This window comes from Patagioenas fasciata, chromosome 7 (assembly GCF_037038585.1).
Source record: "Patagioenas fasciata isolate bPatFas1 chromosome 7, bPatFas1.hap1, whole genome shotgun sequence".
NCBI lineage: Eukaryota > Metazoa > Chordata > Aves > Columbiformes > Columbidae > Patagioenas > Patagioenas fasciata.
Window position 1 is genome coordinate 30,373,177 of NC_092526.1, and position 20,845 is coordinate 30,394,021.

The 20,845-nt window shown below is 37.9% G+C and overlaps 1 long non-coding RNA gene across 12 annotated transcripts in view; it reads right to left on the reverse strand.

Moving 5' to 3' along the window:
- Nucleotides 1-20,845, reverse strand: part of LOC139828442 (uncharacterized) — a 68,238-nt gene that overhangs the window by 41,578 nt on the left and 5,815 nt on the right. For 11 of the 12 annotated variants that reach the window (XR_011740028.1, XR_011740027.1, XR_011740023.1 and 8 more), the window contains exon 4: nucleotides 11,829-12,005. This is a non-coding gene — a long non-coding RNA (uncharacterized lncRNA). Of the gene's footprint in view, nucleotides 1-2,103; nucleotides 2,258-11,828; nucleotides 12,006-20,845 lie in introns of those variants that run through there. The other variant, XR_011740024.1, reaches the window with a different exon arrangement.

A 20,845-nucleotide genomic window follows, 5' to 3' on the forward strand; every position in this document is an offset into this window, starting at 1 on the left:
TTAAAAAGCTGATTTCAGCTAAATCCACATACCAATAGCTTCTCTGGCATTGCCCAATACAAATAAAAGTATTAAGAAAATTAAAGAATGCATGGAGGGAACAGTAGAGGACTATTCCTAGTCTACCTCAATACACAAATACAGTTAGAGCGTGTTTGCAATAAATCAGGGACAGAATGTTTCCATCAGCTTTACTTTACACTTACCTTCTCTATTAGCTCACATCAGCCTTTAAATAGCCTTTGTTTATGCATTACGTCCTGTGGTACAGTAAATTGCCACAGCCTTCAACAACTCAGACCTCAGATGAACCCTTGACAAGGCATGGTCATTCCAGAGAAACAGTTCAGCATTAATTAGAGAAACGTGCATTAAAACTCTCAGTACAGTTAGTCCCATCGGATGAAATGAGCTTTCTTTGGATCGCAGGCCAATGGCAGCCCACAACAAAGCATGTTATAAAGCTATCTTAAGATTGATTAAATGAAGATAAAAATGTACACATTGCATTCTAATTTTCTTTTCAACAAAGGACAGGTTGATTTGAGAAGGCCTAAAATGCTTTTATCCCTGTTGCCCACGTGGCTTCCTTCATCCACAGAAATACTTGACAATTGTTACAGAGACAGAAGGGCAAAGCCTTCTAAAACTTCATGTTGTGTTTCTTCCTCAGCTCAGTTCCCTGCTAGTGAAGCCTTTCGTACCTCTTGGGATCACTAAAGGCTGAGATACTTTAGCTCGAGGTACTATGAAGCATGAAGATGGTGCTTTGGTGTCTTCCTTCATTCCCAGGTAAGCTCATGCACACACAAATAATTCGTGTACCTTCCTCTACTCAGGACTGAAGTTATCCCTCAGTTGATTTGCCATATTATCACAGTACTTAAAAAGCTTTATGACTGTATTTACAGAAAAGACAATAATTAATAAGAGGCCTCCTGGGTTCTCCTTTGGAAAACACTTCTGTTGAGAACCCAGCAGATGTTTTGGCCTGTCTGAAGGACAAGGACTAAATGGATTCATTTCCTCATCTCCAGGAGCCCACCTAAGAGCTGGGCTTCTGGCACAAAAAGCCTTCGCCTGCCCAGAGGCACCACGTTTTGAAGTGCCATATTGGTTTCATAAGCTTGCCATGGACAATTATATTTTCTCCTGTGGATCCTGGAAGCTAAGTGTATGGTCTGCAAATTCAACATGAAAAAAGGAGTATCTCACATAGGTTATCAGAAGCTGCACATGAGGTACTCATTTGAAAGTCTCCCATAATTGTAAAGGGCCCCTTGAGAAGAACAAATAAGCCCTGCCACGTTTCCTAATCTTGCTACACTAGTTACAAAGAGAAATGTTCACTCCTAATGATGACACAAAAGCTGCTGTAAGCTTTTCTTCTGCAACGCCGCTGCTTATATCAGCTATTATTCAGTTATTCCATCCAACAGCGGAGAATCATTTTTGTGCTTTTCATTCTTCCTCCCAGAGGGCAACAGATGTAATAACTTATTCCCTGTCTGGCACATTAAGGCTTGAAAAATTAATGCAGTGCTGCTGAGATTTCCACCAAAGCTTGGAATTTCAGTGAAAAAAATATTAAGTAATAAAAAGCTTATTTTAAGTTTGTTAATGTACTTGTCTGTTTTAATAGCTTCCTGAGGTTTCCACAAAATAAGAATTCCAGTGACTAATCTTTTAATTTGCTTCTAAACTATTACTCTGCGGTCTCATTGAGACCTCTCTCATTTCACAATTATGATATACCAACTAAAATTTAAACACTATTATCAGCTGTATTATATTAAAAATAACCAATTAAGAATATCAAATGAATGTAGATATGCTAACTTGCAATGTTTTATCAGGCCTTTCACAAAAAGTCCCTGGTCACATCCCCCGACAACTTAATCAGTCACATATTGCTCAGTACAGGTAGCTTATGCTTTATAACCAGGCATATCTATTCCTTCAAAAATGTTGTCCAGTTACACAGCTTTTGCAAAAGAGAGTAGTTCAAACCAAATTTCATCTGTGTTTTATTGCTTTTTGCTCAAACTGGCCCTTTGGAAGCAGTGTGAAAAGCAAACATTGCACTTACTATATGAAGCTCACCTGAGGTTTTGATAACTGTGACACAAGGCTTGCAGCATAAAATCAGAGCCCATCTATTTGAAGATTTCATCACAGAATGTCCAGGGGATGTTGCAGAGAAAAATGCATCACGTAATCCTTTGGAGAAGTACAGGAGATGGGCTTATGTAAGTAAATGCGTTTCCCTCTAAATTAGCACTATCTAATCATTCATATCATACACCCTTCAACAGGCATATCTTCAAACTGGCTACCTTTGCAAATAACAAACAGACCAGTATGAGGTGATTACAGTGAAAGAAAAAGGCAAAGAGTAGTAGAGTATTAGTTTAAGAAGGATGAGAATGAAATCAGAGCTGGGAACTACTTCTCCCCCAAAACTAAGGCAGATTTTTTTCCTGTCCTCTCCCAGATCTTCACAGTAAAAGAGATGAAAGAAAACCTTGATTTAGACTTTATCTGTGCAGAAGTCAGCTCTTAGTGTCAGAATTTATACCTACAGTGGAAAGCCTCAAATTAAATATACAGGTTCAAAATCTATGAACAGTTACAGGAAGAGAAAGTCCCTGGCATTTTCCCTAGTACGGTAGAGCATTTGCTAATGCTATTACTTCATGTTTTCTAAGTCTGCAAGCATGGGAACTGGCATTAACTACACATCATATCAGGCTGTCCTTTCACTCCTACATACAGCCACTTAGCTCCCTTTACCTCCTTGGAAAGAAATCCTCACGTAATTTCTCCTTTGTTCTCCAGGCTGCTGGCTAGTGTTAAAGAGCACAGATTCATATTTCCAGTCTCTGACAACACTTGTTCCTTTATTCCACAGAGAGAGATCTCTGTTTCCTTAAGAGCTTTGCTGATTCAGGCTTCCTCATCTCGGCAGATTTCAGTTCAGAGTTTGATCTATCAGCATCAAAGCCATCCTTCTGCTCAGGCCATGCCTCAGCGATCAGACAATAAGCAGCAGTAAAGTTTCAAAAGAGGCTAGTGGTTCCCCAGGAGACCAAAGGCAATTAATAACATGTTTTTCTGCAAGGAGCAGAGCTAATGAAGCCTGATTTCCTACACATCTGAGCCATTCATCTTCTACCCTGCCTGTAAATTTTTAACTCAGTTACGACTGTAAACTGAGCTCCTCTGCCTCATGTCCTGCCTATCTCACCTGCTGATCCCCCCTTTACCCAATTCTTCCTGTGGCAAACAGTCTTATTTGACAGACATCCACTTTCCTCTTGTTCCTACCAGAACCTCCACACAGTCCCCAGCTTCCCCTGTGTACATTTATTTGGTTCATCACCTGCAAGACAATACACACTGTGGCTAGTCCAGAGCTGCGTGGGTACCCAGGGGCCAGCAAACTGCTGCCAGGCAGAATGAGTAATGTTTGCACCTTCAGCAAAAGGTGCATTGAAGCATATGCCAAACTAGAAATTTTAATGAAAACCATAGGCACTTCACAGCTACGAGACCTCAGTTCCGCCAGATTTGCCAAGTTTGGCTAAAACAGGCAAATAAATGCAGAAATTATCAGGAAGTATTACACAAGTGAGACAGAAGGAGCAAGAAGAAACAGCGTGAGGCATATAATTTCTGCAAAGGGTCTAGAACATAGGTTCTTATTTTCCATAATCCTCCTAGACATACCACATTTATTAAACAGGACTATGGCTGTCCTGTTAATTTCTGCTTTTTGTGATCAATTAAAATTGAGTAAATAGATGTTGCCATCCTGATCAGATCATTTCCACCTTTGTATTTAGTCCTCCAAGTATAAGAACTATGGAATTGCATCTTTCTCTGAGGGGAGAAAACTTTCAGCGTGCTCACCATGTAAGTCCTTTTGTTCACACCATTTAGGAGATCTCCTTAGAACCTAATTATTTAACTTGTATTATTCTTTTAACTTGCTATTAAAAATATGATAATGCCTTAGATTTAAACTAGCTGATTCCAGGACCTGCAGATCGCTATGTTTCTTGAAGATGAATGGAAATACCACTAAAGGGAAAACAGTTTGTTTATTTCAAACTGTGAACTACTTCTAAACTGAGGGGTAGAAAAATGATACATCAAATGGCTTCACTAAGAAGGAATTCAACAGTAACTTGGACAAAGAGTCAAAAGAAAAATAAGGTAACAGAAGAAAAGAAAGCAAATATTAAATCATTATTTAATCTCAGTCATGTCCTAAATTGACCTCTATCTAGTGCAAAATTGCACTACCTTAGTCATTGACTGGTAGCTCTTGTATTAGTAGAAAGTAAATGCCTGAGAAGAGAGAGATTATTTAATTTTCAAGACAGAGAGTTCCTGCAAATGAATTTGTTAAACATCTGCAAAGCGAAGGAGAAATATTTCACAGCAGCAGTGATGGAAAAGCTCTGACTGAGGATTTACAAACCATGTGTGAAACTATTTCAGACAGTTCTTAATCACTAGCTTAAAAATCAGCAGGCTCTCTGAATGTCACTGGTATCAAGGTGAATGTCACACATACTGCAAAGGATTTTTTTTTTAATTGGCAGTGCTTGCAGTGGATATGAGAGATTTTGCAGACTATCAGAAAGGTGCAGAAAATGTAGAAGTGATAGAGCACCAATGTTGCACTCATTGCAGATGTCCCTTTCACAAAGCATTTACTGAAACACTGGATGATCTGCAGAACATTTTGCTTTAACTGGAGGGAGGGATAAAAAATAAATATACTTTCAGAGTCAACCCTCTCCAAATGTGAAGAAAACAAGTCTGCAAAAATGGAGAGGGAAGAGATGACAAAAAGATGAAAAGAAAGAAGGAGATTAAAGCAATTTACAGTGTTCTAAGACAACACAGCGGAGCTGTTTGTGACAGGCTCCAAGCAACCCACCTGCTCAGGCAGGTCCGCCCAGAGCAGATTTCACAGGATCACGTCCAGGCGGGGTTTGAACGTCTCCAGCGACCAGCGCGAGGAGTTTTTGTCACAATGAGCTGCCGTTCCAAGTTGCCGTTACGCCGCGTTTAAATCTCCCGCCGTTGCCCTGGCAACGCCCAGGCCCACAACGCCCCCCAACCCAGTGCCTCCTTCTGACTAAGAATCTCGGCCCCCAAGCGTTTCCATAAACCTAAATCAAGCACGGCCGCTTCTGTGCAAAACCAGAATATCTCTCAAAATACTCCCGGACCTGGTTTGCTCCGGTTAACCCCACACGGAGCACAGCGGGTTGCAGGGACCCAGCTCGGTTCCTACATCCAACAGCGCTCAGGAGCAGCCACTGGAATGAATGCCTGTTCAACACAGACTGGCTTTGAAATGAAACCAACGCTGGTTGCTTTTGAAATGGCACCAGCTTGTTTCAAGGACTTCTTACCAAAAGTAATAATAATAATTAAAAACAAAACAAAACCCCCAAAACAACAAACAAACAAGAAAATATTAACTGGCATTTCAGTTGTTAGGATAAGGCGACTGCAGTTTTCACCTTCTTCCTCTTTTTCCTCTCTAGAATACATAAACCACAGCATCTTTAATAATGTCTGTTTTCACAATGCAAAACACAAAAATGTTGCCTCAAATACCAAAATGGATATGATTCCTATTTAACATATTTCAGAGGAGACTAAAAGTCTTTGGAAAAAGTAACTAGTTGTACAACCAATCATTTGCAATGTGCAGAGCATTAGGATATAATTTATGTTTATTAGACTTTGTAGGGTGCAATAAATCATTGTTTTCATTTGTAGAGCATTGTTACAGGAGTGATTTAGCTGAAAAAAATCTTCCTCATGGCCTATAGGAGTGAAAGGTTAATGGCATAATGAATTCATATAAAACAAATAGTAGACTTTCACCATCCTTCAGCCAGCAGGTGGTAAATTAGCAGGTAATAAAGTGTGTATGCAATCTGCATTCAGAGGCCAATAAATAATATTCAGGGGCTAGTTTTACCTGCTCTGGTTGATGGTGCATTAGTGGGACCATATAGCTCCACAGCATCTAGGAAGAGTACAGAGAGCAAAAGGGAACTGATTTTGCAGTAGCCTTATACCACTGATATATGTCAGGTATTACCAGAGAGGCATATCTAGAATATTATAGCAATGCTCATAAATTCCACATTGCGCTGTAATAAAGTACTGCTTCTATATGTGGCAAATACACACTCCTGTGGTCCCTCCATCTTGTGACATGTAGTCTGCTACCCTATTAATACTGATGGCATTTCAGTCTGGTAATGGAATAGCTGAGGGGAAAAAAAAAGAAAACAAACCTTAATATGTCGCACCACTCCAAAGGCCAAAATAACCCCTGCCTAAAATAATATGCTAGCTCTCACTGTGAAAGTTATACATATTATCAATGTATTTCTATGAATGGGCATTAATTTTCCATTCAGTCTACAAGGCTTGTGTAGTGTGTTGATGCTCTCCAGCTACAAGAAATACTGGTACATTGCAAAACAATTAAATCAAAGGTTTGGTTTTGGTTTTTTTTTTTTAGATGTGATTGTACTATTTGATCTAAACACTCTCAGCTTTCCCTTTTCTTTCCAGTATGGGGGGAGAACAGGCTCCCAGTTAATTCCTTGTTGTTGTCATTGATGGTTCTGTACTACACATATCGAGATGCAAGACTGGTGTAAGGGGTATTGCAGTGAATCCCAATGCTGAAACTAATTGCAACAGCATTGTTAGAGTTTGGTTTTCTTCTCTATTTCCCAGGGAAAGAAGCATTTTCTGATAGGTAGCTGGAGGTTTGGGATAATATTTGAAATCCTTTCACCCTAAAGATAAGATCAGTCAGATGTCTGTGGCTACTAGGATGTTGCTCTCTTTGGCCTGAACAGATCATATGGTGACTTTTGATAACTGCATTCTGAATTCCATGTACCTTCTAACGTAATCAGCCTCAGAGGTTTGTTTATACTGTAAAATGGAACTGCTAAATTAAGCCAAGTGGCACCAACCAAACAAGACCCTGGGTCTCCTCAGGGCCCCAGTGGTCCCAAAATATAATTGCTGTTTGCATTTGATATTTTTTCCTGAAAACTACCTGTAGGATGAAGCCTGCACAGCAGGCAGAGTGGTGTTTTTCTAGCAGGTGGAGGTGGCAGAGGAAGCTAAGGCTGCAGGGAGAGTGCTGGGACCAGTGGAAAGAACCCTCACCACTGCCAGGCTTCCTGAGGGCACCCCAAATCGCTCCCCAGAGTTATTGCAGAGACTGATACCAGACATGAGTCAAAATTACACTATAATTGCAGAGCTTCCTCTTAAGCCCATATATTTATGCTTAAATTTAGTAACTGATTTTATTACATTCAGGGCAGTTACTTCTGTGTTATTTAAGTTTATAGATATCTCCTGAGAGAGGAAAAATTAATATTTAAGCTCTTACCATGATCCCAAATAACATTCTCATTTGTAAGCTGATGAAAAGAAACAAAAAAAGCAAATAAACCAAGCAAAAATCATATAAATCAGGCCCCAAGTACATTATTTCTGGCTTGCATGAAAACTTTGTGTGAATAAAACTTCAAAACCCCGCAACATTACTATTATCCTACTTATTACGGTACTTGAGTGAGGGTATGAAAAAAAATTGATCTCTTGAAGTGACAGCAGACCACAAAAGCAAATAATGTCACCATAGTGCTATTGATGTCATTAAATTGCTGTTTCAGTGGGCATAATAACTGTCCTGTGCAACAACTATAGGCAGATCAAGGAATATCATGAGTTAGATCATACCTTGTTCATTTTCTTTTGATTTTAGTTTGATTTTTCCATCACTCCAGCCTCAGTTTAATATTAAGCTTATGCTTACAACAGTTTCAGTAAACAAAATGGCTGTATCCAGAATATGTGGTACCTGTAAATTGGTGATGCTTTTTGTAAAGCAATATTTACCCAAGGAGGTCAGGAGGAATTATTATCTTTCACTCTCTAGCCTTATTGTTGAATGGGTGTCTCATTGCTTCCATACCCAGATCAGTGCAGATGCTGCAATGAATAGTGGCTTTAGAAAGGGTATTTATCACTTTCAAATGGACAACATATGACTCAGCATGGGAGTTCAGGGCTTTTATCAGGTGATAAAAAAGGACATTCAGGAGCCCTGCTGGGGCACAGACATGGCAACCAGCTTCACAAAATGCTTTGCTTCTGTTCTGCTTTAAAAGCACATAACTGTTGTGACTGGTGTAGAAAACAGATAAGTAATTGCGGATTGCAATGTTGCTTCAATTTTGGACAATGCCTTTTCTACCAAGGGCATGCAATACATTTTGGGTGGATATTTTTACATGTATTTTGAAATGGTTATAACAACCTTCCCCCTTGCATTTACCTTATGATTTTTTCACACCTGTTTCATGCAGTTTCTAATTTTTCTTGCTATTGAATAGTTTCTACCTGTCTGCAGTGTTGGAAAACCGTTTTGCAGAACACAAAAACCCAAAACATTGAACAGAGCACATTCGTTATGGCATCACACAGATATTAAGATCACATTTCTGTTAGTCCATTGGTTGCAATTCTAAGACCCTCCTGCATATTGCTTTTTGAAACTATGCCTGACATCTTAAAATCAATCACAGAGCCTTTCAAACTAGAGCTGAGGCCAGGGAGGCATTTTGATGCTGCTGGCTGGACACCCTGCCCGCAGACACGTGCACCCACTTGGACAAGGCTTCCCGAATGCCTCCCTGCGCTCAGCTCCATCTGCTGCGATGGCAAAGTGCCCGCTCGCCCAGGATGGCGCCAGTTTTGCTCAGTGCCAAGCAAAATGAGTTTAGATGGGCAGTTTGCGAGCGGTATCTCTTCTGTAGAAAAGTCCCTCCTCTGTGAGGGCACTGACACACAGGTGCCAAATGCCGCTTTATACTTGATTGCATCTGCTGGTACTTCCATGCCAAGAGCAGAGCACCTAAATGGAGATGGTAGCAAAGAGAGGAATCTATATTTATGCTTGCCAAAAGACTGCCTGTGCTCAAACATAAAGCCATTAGAACAACACAGGATATCAAACTCAGTGTTAAACTAGACCACAACCTCAGAAGAGCCTGTTAAGGCTAATTCACAACTGATGATGGCATCAGGACACGAAAAAAACATGAGGGAGAAAAGGTCCAAAACAGTTTTGCACCTGCCTGAAGAACTATAAAGCACCTGCAACTGTATTACCCTTGTGTGTTCTTTGATATGTTTATGGTGGAAGAATTAAAGATGTTTTGTTAAGTTGAGGCTAGTTCAAATGAAAAGGTGCATAGAAAAAAAAAAATCAACAGAAGCCTCACTAGAAATTCCTTAATCTGTCCTCCATTTACCTGCTTCATTCTCTTAATGGGCCAACATGTTAAATACTTGGCTATTCCAGACCTCATAAGCAGAAAAATGTAACTTTCCTTTCCTATATAAGGCAGAAGATTACACATATTTTTAAAATTGTCTTCAAAATACAATAGGTGTTTACTGATATTTTTTCCTGCAGCTTCCCCCTTGTCTGACCTCACTAATTGATAAGCTTCCAGCAGCCATATTTTTCCTCTCAGAGTCTATAAATCATAATGGATTAAAAGCGTTACTTCATTGTAGTTTTTGTACCACAAAAAGAGGTTTCTGTTGCATTAGGAACTGTACACACACAGAGAGAAACAGGTTCTCCGATACAGAGCAAACAGTCCTGCCTAGACAAGGCTCAGAAAGGTGTCCTAGGTGCTACTCATCAGCTCTTTATTCCCCCCACCTGAGATGGGTAAAAAGACTAAAACAGAGAAATATGATGCCTCTAGCTTGTTACTTACTTAAAAGGTTGTGAGTTGAGGAAATTCTCTTAGTGTTTGTATAAGAACAATACACAAGCATTTAATTACTACACTCTAGACCACCTAATCTCTTTGGGATGGTCTGATTGCAATACTCAACAAAATCTTCCCAGTTCTTTCTCTCTCTCCCCTTGTCCATTTCATGAGGATGGCCATACTGAGTCATGGCAAAGGCTCACTCAGTCCTTGTCTCTCTCCTCTGGCAGGGGGCCCAGGGGGCTGTTTCAATAAACACAGATCAAGATGCTTCCTACAGTGCCCTATTGGTAACTGGTGAACATACATCTAAGTATTTTTTTAGTGGTGGTGGTGTTGTTCTTGTTGTCAAGCTTTTCAGTCTAATTTGTGTTTAGCTAAGGTTTTCACAAGTGATTTTTCATAGCAACTCTTTTTTAACCAAGGAAGCATATTATTTTGTTAACACTCCATATTTCAAGAAGAAACCTTAATAACATCTCTTATTTTATTCTAGGTGTCTGTAATATATTTAAAATGTTTACATCTTGTCTGAAAGAAGAATTATGCTATTCATAGATTAGGTGGCAAGAATGTACAGAGGCAGCCAGAGCACAGTACTCATAGTTTTCTCACCTAAGCTGCTTATGAAAGTTGCATCTTAAGGAATCAGTCTACATCTCATGGTGTTACTGTCAGGACATACCAGGAACTCCCCAGGCTGAACGTCAATAGACTCCCTGGCAGATGAGGCCATTCAGGTTCATTAGTGTCTCTCCTGGACTTCTTCTGGCTGTGCTTTCTGCTCTGCTCATGCTGAATGGCATTAGTCATTCATTCAGGGGAAATGTTTCTGTCATTTACTGAGACTTCTGTAGTTTCATTGTCTTTTTCAAGAATTGTCCCTGGCTTTTTCCTGTGCTGATCCTGCAAATATGTAAACAATTTTTGCATATCCAAGTCCTTCCCCTGACTCTTCATAAAGTTATCATTCTTCTTCACTCTGTAATTAGGTAAGTTTTACCCTCTCAGCCTCAGATACACCCAACCTGTCTCCAAAACATCTTTGATCCAGTCCAGTTTTAAAATCTGTTTCTACAACAACATCACATTTGAGTCAACTGCTATTCAACTCAATGGGAATATTAAAAAAGATCTTACTGGTTTTACCAAGAACTGAATCAAGCATATGTTCTTGTAACTGCTGAAACTCCTGTTGCAAACAGAAAACACATCAGTGCCCGGCAGACCAGCCATATTTAAGAAACGCTCAAATATCATTTACATTTAAAAAACTATAGCAGTCCTATTGCTCTCAGAAAGACTTTATCGCATACTTAAATTTGAGGATAAGATGAAATATTTTCCTGAGTCACTTATACATATTACAACTGCTTCTAATTACAGTAATTTGTAAATATGGCTTTTTACTGTGTACTATTTGTTGCATATGTTGGATTGCCAATAGCTACTAGCATTTTTCTGCTTTCAGTATGCTGCTTATTTCATCAGGACAGACTGTGCTGCTGTTTTTATTCTCCAGACCAGCCTGACTTTATAATTCTGTTCATTTCACACCTTGCAACACAGAAAATGCAGAGGTAATAGAGGGGAAATCCTTTAGCAATCAGTAAAACGACTGGAACTGAAGTGATGTGTGTTATTTTCTCAAGCAGCAATAAAGCACACATGATTTTTTCGAGGGAGCTACAAGTCACTGTTTGCTACAGTGACATGCCGGCATATGCTCACGTTATCATTTAATAATATGGAAGACAGCACTCATCATAGCCATCACAGAGCAAAATACCAGGGAGGTAGGTGTTACAATACAAAGGAATTCAATGCAAAATATGTGTAACACACACTGTTGATGTTAGAAAGAGATTTTATGCAGACATACACAAACACATAAGCTTATGAATGTACATACACATACAAATATACACAGTCTTCAGAAGAGTGAAAAAGCACGTGGTGTACTTTTACCTGGAACATGATGGAAAGTTTAGACTCTGAAAAATAATTCCAGTAATGATTTTGTAGAATCTCATCTTTGTGGTTTCATGATGTCTACTTGGTCACAATGTCTACTACCTCAGTATTCACTGGTGGTGACACCAAGAACCACCTGTCATGAATCCTGATACAACCCATCTTCCTCATCTGTGGACGGCAGAGGAGATAAGGAAACAAAGAATGCACAATGCTTGAGTTCTCCAAACTGAATCCAAGATATCCAGAAGAAAATACCAGAAAAAAACATCTGAAACATGCAGTAGGAGAGAGCTGAGGTCTAGATAAATTCATGGGTCTTAATCAGCTAGCTGAAAACATATAAGGAAAATATTCCCCAAGACAGAAGATACAGAGCAAGAAGAGCATCATGACGGAGAAGGCAAAAGCAACCAAGACTTGGAAACTCTCCTCCAAAACTGTTTTACACACTCCTGACCTTATTTGAAATTATTTTGCTGAACTTTTTTCCAAATAAATTCCTCTTCATGTTGCACCATAAAAATATATTTCAAAAAATCCCTGGAGAACTTATATAGCTTATAAAAAATAATGTAATTTTCCTATGCAAGCTAACTTTCTCAATGTTTCATTTACTACTTCAATAAATGCTGAGACTGCAATGGAACAAGAGTTTTTAGAGTAAAATACATGCTAAGGAACTGGTTTACAGTTAGTATAGGAAGTGTCTCCATAAAATAATATATAAAGAAAGGATGAAGATTAATTGTTTAATAAAGCATAAATGATTAATAAACATTTAAGAAATTCAATCATTAAATTAGTTGTATTTGCATAAATATTTAATACATGTTTATTAAGATTTAATACACATTTATTATTTAAATTTATAGCATTAAATAAATTGATTCCTAAAAGCTCCAAAATGGTCATGCAGCAAACATGCAAGAATACAAAACTTTTGGGAGAAAACCTTGTTATTTTAGCAGTATTTTGTAAATAGCCATTATCCCATTGTTTCTGGTAAAGGCTCTTGCTTTAAAAACATCCAAAAATGTCATATGTAGAGAGAAAAAAAGCATAAACTCTAATGACTTTGTGCCTTATTTTTTCCGGGAAGGGCAAACGCCTGTAGGGGCCTTAGGGAAGGCAGGAAACAAATGTCATCTTTCTTTTCATATAATTGTATACCCATGTGCTTTATGTAATCAAAATGAATACTTCAATTTGCTACATATTTAGCTGGAGGAATAGAAGGCATATGGAAAAAAAAACCCCAGGGGCAAATGATCTCACTCACCTGGAAAGCAATGTGCGTTAATAGAGTAATTTGTTAATTAAAGATTCTAAGATGTCCACCAAAGCCATTTATTTCTGAATTACCACTTCCTAGAGTTAAACAAGATCCTGGGTAAAATGTAATTAGAAACTTTATTTTTCCTCTGTCTTGGCTGTTTCTGAGTGCAATCAATTTGACAAGTATCCCAAGAGTTACCTCAGCAACAGATGGTCTACGTACCAGCCCAATCAGCACAGCACACCAAGAACAAAAAAGATAAAACAATTTCACGCCTGCCGCTAGAGCTCTAAGATACAGTGTTGTATTGAATTATCTTCAAATTAAGCTCCTTACTGGCAGTAGAACACAAAACAGGGATGACTGCAGAAGACAAATAAATACTCGTTTATAAGACTCCAAGCACAGTGAAATTTGTTTTGAGGGGAATGCTTAAAACATAGGTGGTGTTTTTTCAGCTCACAGAAGCAAATATGAGAACATGGCCATAAAGATTTGTCCAGATGCAGGCTCTCCTGATACCTGGAAATACTTTCCATTTCAACTATGTGGCAGCTCAGCACAAAACTGATAGCTGATTTAAAAAACAGAACAAAACAAAAAACCCAAACAAACCGCACCAACCCAAAGAATTACTGTGTTCCTCACTGAGAACACTAATAACTGTGTTGTTTGGTCTTGTTTCTTGAAAAGGAACAAATACAAACCACTACTTTGCACTTGCAGCAGTAATACCAAACAATTGCATAAGTAACCTACAGTGTGTGTTATCCAGGAAAGTCCTAATTTCCAAGGCTTTCCAGAGGGCTTTATAGGCTGCTCTGGCAGGAACAGGGAAGAATTGTTCCGGTAGGAACCAGCCCATTTGGCTCTGACTCAGGTTGCTGCTGTTGGCTATGCTCCCCAGTTTAGCCCCCTGCGTGGTACTTGGTTCTTCATCCTCCCTGGCGGATGAACGAAACTTGTACTGCAGAGTGGTGGGGGGCTGGGGGTGATTTCCAAAAGTGCACTTCCAGGGGTAAAATGGAATAGCTTATTTCAGTCGGAAGGGACCTACGACAAACACCTAGTGCAACTGCAATGTTGTAGGAAGAAGGAACTAATAGGCTGCTAAGACAGTGGGTAAAGGCATATTGCATGGTATGGTTACTCCTATCCTTAATGGAAGAATATGGCCAAAAACCTTGGAAGACAATGTTTGAATTATAAGTAATTACAGCAGAGCTTCCTTTTGGCAAGTTGCTAAGAGACGTATTTAAGATTTCAAAAGCTCCATTGTCTGGTCCCCAGGAAAAAAAGGAAAATGTATACCAAAGAAAACACACTGTGTGTATTGTAATTAGTCTTAGGGATTTCTCAGACAAATGCATCAACGACAAGCTATTCTTATTTATGGACTCAAAAATGGTGTAAATATCGTTTATCATGTGTACTCTCTTACAGCCGGTGTTGGTCAGTGGTTCTTTACCAGTTTGTTTAGAAGGGATTGTTCCTTTGATTAATTAAAGGTTGTTCCTTTAATTAAACTCACAAATTTAATGTTATCAAATGTTACAGTTGTTTTTAAGAACAAAATATTATCTTTGCATTAATATGCTCTTTACCATATATTTATAAAAGCATATTTGTCTTTAGTGATTAAATAATATAAATACACATTTTTAAACAGAAAAACCTAATCTGCCATTTTAAATTTTTGAATCAAATGCCTGTTATGCATCAGTCAGAGAATGTACTATGAACGTGAATCTTCCTCAGCACTAATCCACTGAAAAAACATTTTGCTGTAGTAAGCATTTAAAAGCAGAATAATTGAAGTTGACCTGTAAATAACACAACAGGAAGGTTAGTACTCTAGATGCAGCGTGTAAGACATGATAGTCCAGGAAGACATGTGGAATATTGCTCTTCTGTATGCCAGATAATCAGTATTTCTGAACAAAAATGACAAAAGCCTCAGCATTTTGGCAGCAAAATGCTTAATATATAGGGTTGATAGTTCATATTCCAGCTGCTACTGATGCAGAGGCTTTATCTTTCTGTGTTGGCCATTGTATCTGAAAGCTCAGCAGTTCTGATATTCCCCCTCTCTTTCTGTAGAGCAGCTACATTTACTTTGTCATTTGGCCTGTTCAGCCATGGGGAACTTTTCATACTGGTTTACTTTGTAGCCATGAAGAGTGTGGGTTTTTTTGCAGAGGAGAGCTTTATTTTTCCTAAACTTCCTGGATATTTTATCATACCTTTCTTGACTTCAAAGAAAAAAACCCACAATACACATCCAAGCCTCATTTTTCTACACCAGCAGTCAGATATGGAAGTGATTCAAGCATCCACCAAACCCACCAGCTTCTCTATATCAAAACTGCCAAAGTTATTCTCTTTCTTTTCTTGCACTCTGCCAAGGTGACTGCCCTAATGCCCATTTTGCTTCTGACCATGGCTAAACAGAAACTCTCCACCTGTCAATCTCACAATCTCTTTTAACTAAGACAATTTTTTCTTAAGCCTGCTGTGGCCGGAGGGAATATATTTAGTGCATAACTGACACATCAAAATAACATGCTGAAGGTTTCAGAGTTTCTTTCCAGAAGGCAGACCAATATGCAAAGAGGAAATATTTTATTTTAATATCTTTCTCTGAATCTTCACAAGGCATTGTCAGCTCATTAAAAGCTACAAAATAAATATATAGGAAATGTACTTCTGGAAGGGTTTGTGAGTCTGTTTATGTATATGTCCCTGTCCCAAGCAAAGACTTGTCTAAAACAGTGTTTATAAACATGATAAAATATATTTTGTCCATTTCTGGGGTTCTCAGAGAAGACTAGAGATATTGATGGTATATTGATGAGGTGAGAATGCAAATTCACTATTTTTATTGCTCAGCAAGGACGTTGTGGAAGTCCTTGCATTTCAGTTTTTGTTTTGGGAATAAACCCACCATCTGCTGCATTATTTCCTCCCTACAATTGCCAGCTCATGCCAAAGTAAATTAATTATTTAGTTTGTATGACCATCAGTGTCTCCCCCTGATATAGATTGCAACCCTCCCTGTCCACAAAGTAGTGAAGAGTTTGCAATAACGTGGAGCTGACCAAAAGCTCTGCTGTTATGAGAAGAATAAAAGATTGGAGAAGTGTTCTCATGTTTATAGAAATATTCTGTCACTTTGTCAGGACAGGAACGAAGGGCAAACTGCTCTAGGAAACACAGGAGAGCAGAGTTAATGGATTTTCTAGTAATGCGCACATTTCCTTGATAAGGAGTTGCAGGGCCGATTGCTGCAGAGATCTACAGAGAATCCCATTGCATGCTGCCAGCTCAGCAACCTCTGTCTTAGATATTTGTGTTGCAGAGTAATATTTGCAAGTTCAGGCAAAAGTCTAAATGTATTAATTTTGCACTAAAATGAAAAGGCTGAATACAATTACCTCTTCTAGAAAACTGATGTATGTGCAAACTAAAATAAAAAAGGAGAATACATTCCTGGGCTAAAATGAATCAGTTAATTCCAATTTCTTTTTCTAAGCTGTTTATCAGAGGGAAATGCACCTAACATTAAATACATTTTCTTTTGTTTCTAGGTAGAAATATTTTTAAAGGTAAATCTGACTGAAAACCACAGAGCTTACTCCACAAACATAGTCTCTGAACAGTACTTTGGAATATATTTTAAAGCTACAAACAAACTCTATATTCTTATGGCTGCTGGCAGAGCCGTCAGTAAATCAATAGCTGGCAAATCAATAATATAATCTAATGGGACCACAAGAACAACTCGAAACTTGAGATGTTGAACCAAAGTCCAGAATGGATCTGCCACTGTAACTGAACTGCATCTTAAATTACTTGGAGGAATGAAAGAGTTCTGAAAACCTTTGACCCATTCTATTTGAGGGAAAACAACTTAATTGTAAAATAATCAATAAAAGTAATAATTCCCTCAACCTCTACAAGTGAAAAGGTTTCACTTAATGTAGTGAATAAATACATGGCATAATTGTGGGTTGTTAAAAACAAATCAACTCTGGATGAAATCTACAGAGATTAGAAAATGTTAGTTCTCAAAAATAAATGTAAAGCATTGTGAGAAAAGGGTAAATAAAAACATGATCTACCCCAACAATGCACACAAGGAAGGCTGGTTTAAGTTATTGGTAACTATGCAAAAAATGAAAATTCTCACATTATATGTCTTAGATATAGACACCTGTAATTCTTTTGCTTCACAGTGCCACACAGCATTTTTATATCAGTGATAAAAGGTGAGAGAAAATACAATTAGAGTTGAATAAAGCCTTTTTTAATTTGGAAAATAGTCTAGGATTTGAATGACACCCACCAGAAGTGTGACAGGGCCTAACAGAGATGCTGACTTATCTCTGCTCCAAGCATGAGACTAAGCTGTCCCTTGTAATCCCACTTCTATTTGGGCTGATTTTAAGCAGTGTGCCCCTAATGAAATCATTTGGATGTAACACTCTTCCATGCAAATCGGCCGTTTGGCCACAGCTCTGCCTGACTCTTGGAAATCTCTAAGGATGAATGCTCCACCACCTCTCTGAATAACCTCTTCTATTGTCCTCTGAATTAAAAGATAGATAAATAAACAGAGCTTCAAGCTTCAATAGAAATTTTCATTGAAACTCTGTCAAAATGTTCAGACTTCATTCTCAACATTTATGGTCAATTAAAAATATATAGATTTAAATATTTTAAAAATAAATTGTTTTAAATAAAAATTACAGCTTTACTAAGTAAAATACGTTTTTTTAAAAAAACATAACATTTCAAAAATAAAGTTAACCTTCCTCTTTAAATGATATCATTCTGCACTGCTGAGCAAAGTTTGTTTACATTCTTGAGAAATGGTTTTGCATCACTCCAAAGATAAAGGCAACACCAGGGAAATCTAGTTTTTCTTGCACGTTTTGGAATGTTTGTGTTGAAAAACACTTACTGATTCACTGGTATTCATAATCTGATACTTAATTATAAGAAATATATACTCTTTACACATGTTTCCAATATATTCCAAAATCCACCTCACCTATTTTATCTATGACAAATTTTAACAGTTTAAACTAAACCAGCACTAGCTATATAGTACATTACAATTCACATTCTAATATAAATAATGACCTGGCTTTTCAAAGAGGTTTTTCTCTAAAGTCTTAATAGTAAGTTACTCCATTCAAATAATGTAGAAGATGGGACACAAGTGTAACTGCACAGAATCAGTCATCCTATTTAGTTCTATTTTTCTTCATAATTGGAAAATAAATTGTTACTCTAGTATGAATGCTATTACATTAGGAAACAAGTCAGGCATATATATGCAATTTGCTTTATAGGTATTTCGTGTATGTATTCTTTTGAGACAGTTGTGCTGCTTTTAGCCAGAAGTTTTAATAATTTGGGGATTTAAAAATTATGATCTTTTGATTGAAATTGTTGTAAAAAATGTGTATCTAAACACAAATCCATACACATATTTTCTCTCATTTATCTTCCATTATCACCACATAAGTCAAGTAGTAGGTAAAGCCCTATCACACAGGTTACCAGATATCTAGAAGGAAGTGTCAGTAATTTGCTTTACAGTCCTGATTGATACGTAAAATAAAAGCCGTTTACTACAAATGCCCATCACTGGTTGTTCAGGCACCAAATCCACGAGCAGCCTCACTAAGTTTGTGGCACAATTTATGAAGGAAAGTGCTGCTTATAGAAAACAGAATTATGACACTATAACCCTAAATAGCTAGGAGGAAACACATGAAATGTTACATAAAATGTTCTTTACTCATATGTGAAGTCTACTTGCCTAAATGCACTCAGTACGGAGCTTTGTTAGACTTCAGACTTGCACACGTCTTTGGCACCGAGTGAATGCAATTTCTGGGTGTTATTTCAACTGAGAGTTTTTAGTCTTTATTATGTTACTGGTATTGTGTCTGTACTATGAAATTCCCAATGTGAAGCTGAATTTTAGGGAAATCATGTAAATGAAGTTATGCTCCTGGCTACATGCTCTTTAATGGGATGGGATTTTGCTTTATGAGCTGCCATGATCAGCTGTTGTTTTCCTGGTGGCTTCCCCATTGTATCGCCAGGACATAGGTGTGAAAGGATTGCACACAGTGGAGGGGGGAAAAAAAGATAAACCTCTGAAAGTTCAAACAACAAGCAAGACATGAACAGCATGTTACTGTAGTATATGAAACCAAGATTTGGGCAAGGATCAGAAAGGATCTAGACGAGAAAAGTGCAACTAAGAAAGGGGAGAAAGGAGACTATCCACTTCGTTCCTAGAGGGAATGGCATTTTGCAGCGAAGCACTCCGGAGGATGTGGCCATCTACCCTGTTTTTTTTTTATCAGTACTCATTCATTAGTTAAGAGAACATGCACTTGCAATGTTTTTTGTAGATACCCCATCTTTTATTTCTGGAGCTCACAATTTCAACTGTGAATGTCTGAATAACAGGCAGTGTGCATAACTAAAAGGGGTAGGATCTACCCTCTGGTAAGGCATGCTGCCAGCTAGCGGGTTCTCTGTTTGTAACTGAAAACCATTGATTAAAGTGTTTAAAATTAAAATGTTCACTTATAGTGTAGTCTCTTTGCAGACCAGAATTAAATTCATAGCAGATGTGATTATGATCACTCTTCTAACGCTCAAAAACAATTAAGGTTGCTGCAAGGGAAAACATTAATCATGACAGAGCAGAACTGATGGAGAATAGAAAGGCAATTGGCATGAAAAGCCTGCTCAGATCTCATCAACTGTGCAGTGTGCACAAGCTGACAAGCTGTATGGATCCTGTAAGAGCAGGTTGTAGCAGAAAGACAATTATGCATATCACCTCTGAGCTATACATTTACAAATGGCTAGAAAATACTTGTCTTTTCCCAAAGTAAAAAAGTATTTATAACTTTTCTGGACAAAGCTTTTTTCCAAATATCTGCCTTTTAAATATTGCACAAGAAAGCAATTTGGTAGTGACATCAAAAGCTACTTAGTTAAACTCAAATATTCTATGTTCTGTTTAGAAGGTTCTTTGTATGTACCAGTCCTATGATAACTGTGTGTACTCCATCCGTCCCATCACACAGCGCCCACCTGAGACAGCAAGATAAAGTGAAATTAGGTATCACGTGACTAAACATACTTTCCCATTCTTTCAATATGAGCTGATACAAATGCATTTACAGTTTTTGTTTTCAATCTGAAAGAAATTCCTACACAAGAATAACCTATTGCATATATGTAGAAAATCACTGGTCATCCTGCTCACTGTAAAAAGAAAGACTTCTTCAAGCATGTGCAATTAATTTCTAATTTTGTATAGACCAAACGACAATTTGAGAAAAAAAAAAAAAGGTTGTGTGACACACCAAAAATGAGTGATTGATTTTTTTGGTAAGATCATATAGTTCAATATATAATACATTGCCTGTTTAGCAGCAAAATCCAACACAGTATCTCTGAAAATCTGCTGTCAGCCTGTCCTTTCCTACACTGTACCTATGGAAGAAGACTAAAATGAGTTAATGGTTACTGAGATCCACCTCCTAATGATTCAAGGAGCCATAAGCTTACTCATAAAATCCAATTTCATTTAAAAAAAGACAACAACTGATTATTGTGTTCTTAGAACTACTGGCTTGTCACATGACACTGGGTTTACTGCAGCTTTGGTCTAGTCTTACTAAATAGAATTTGG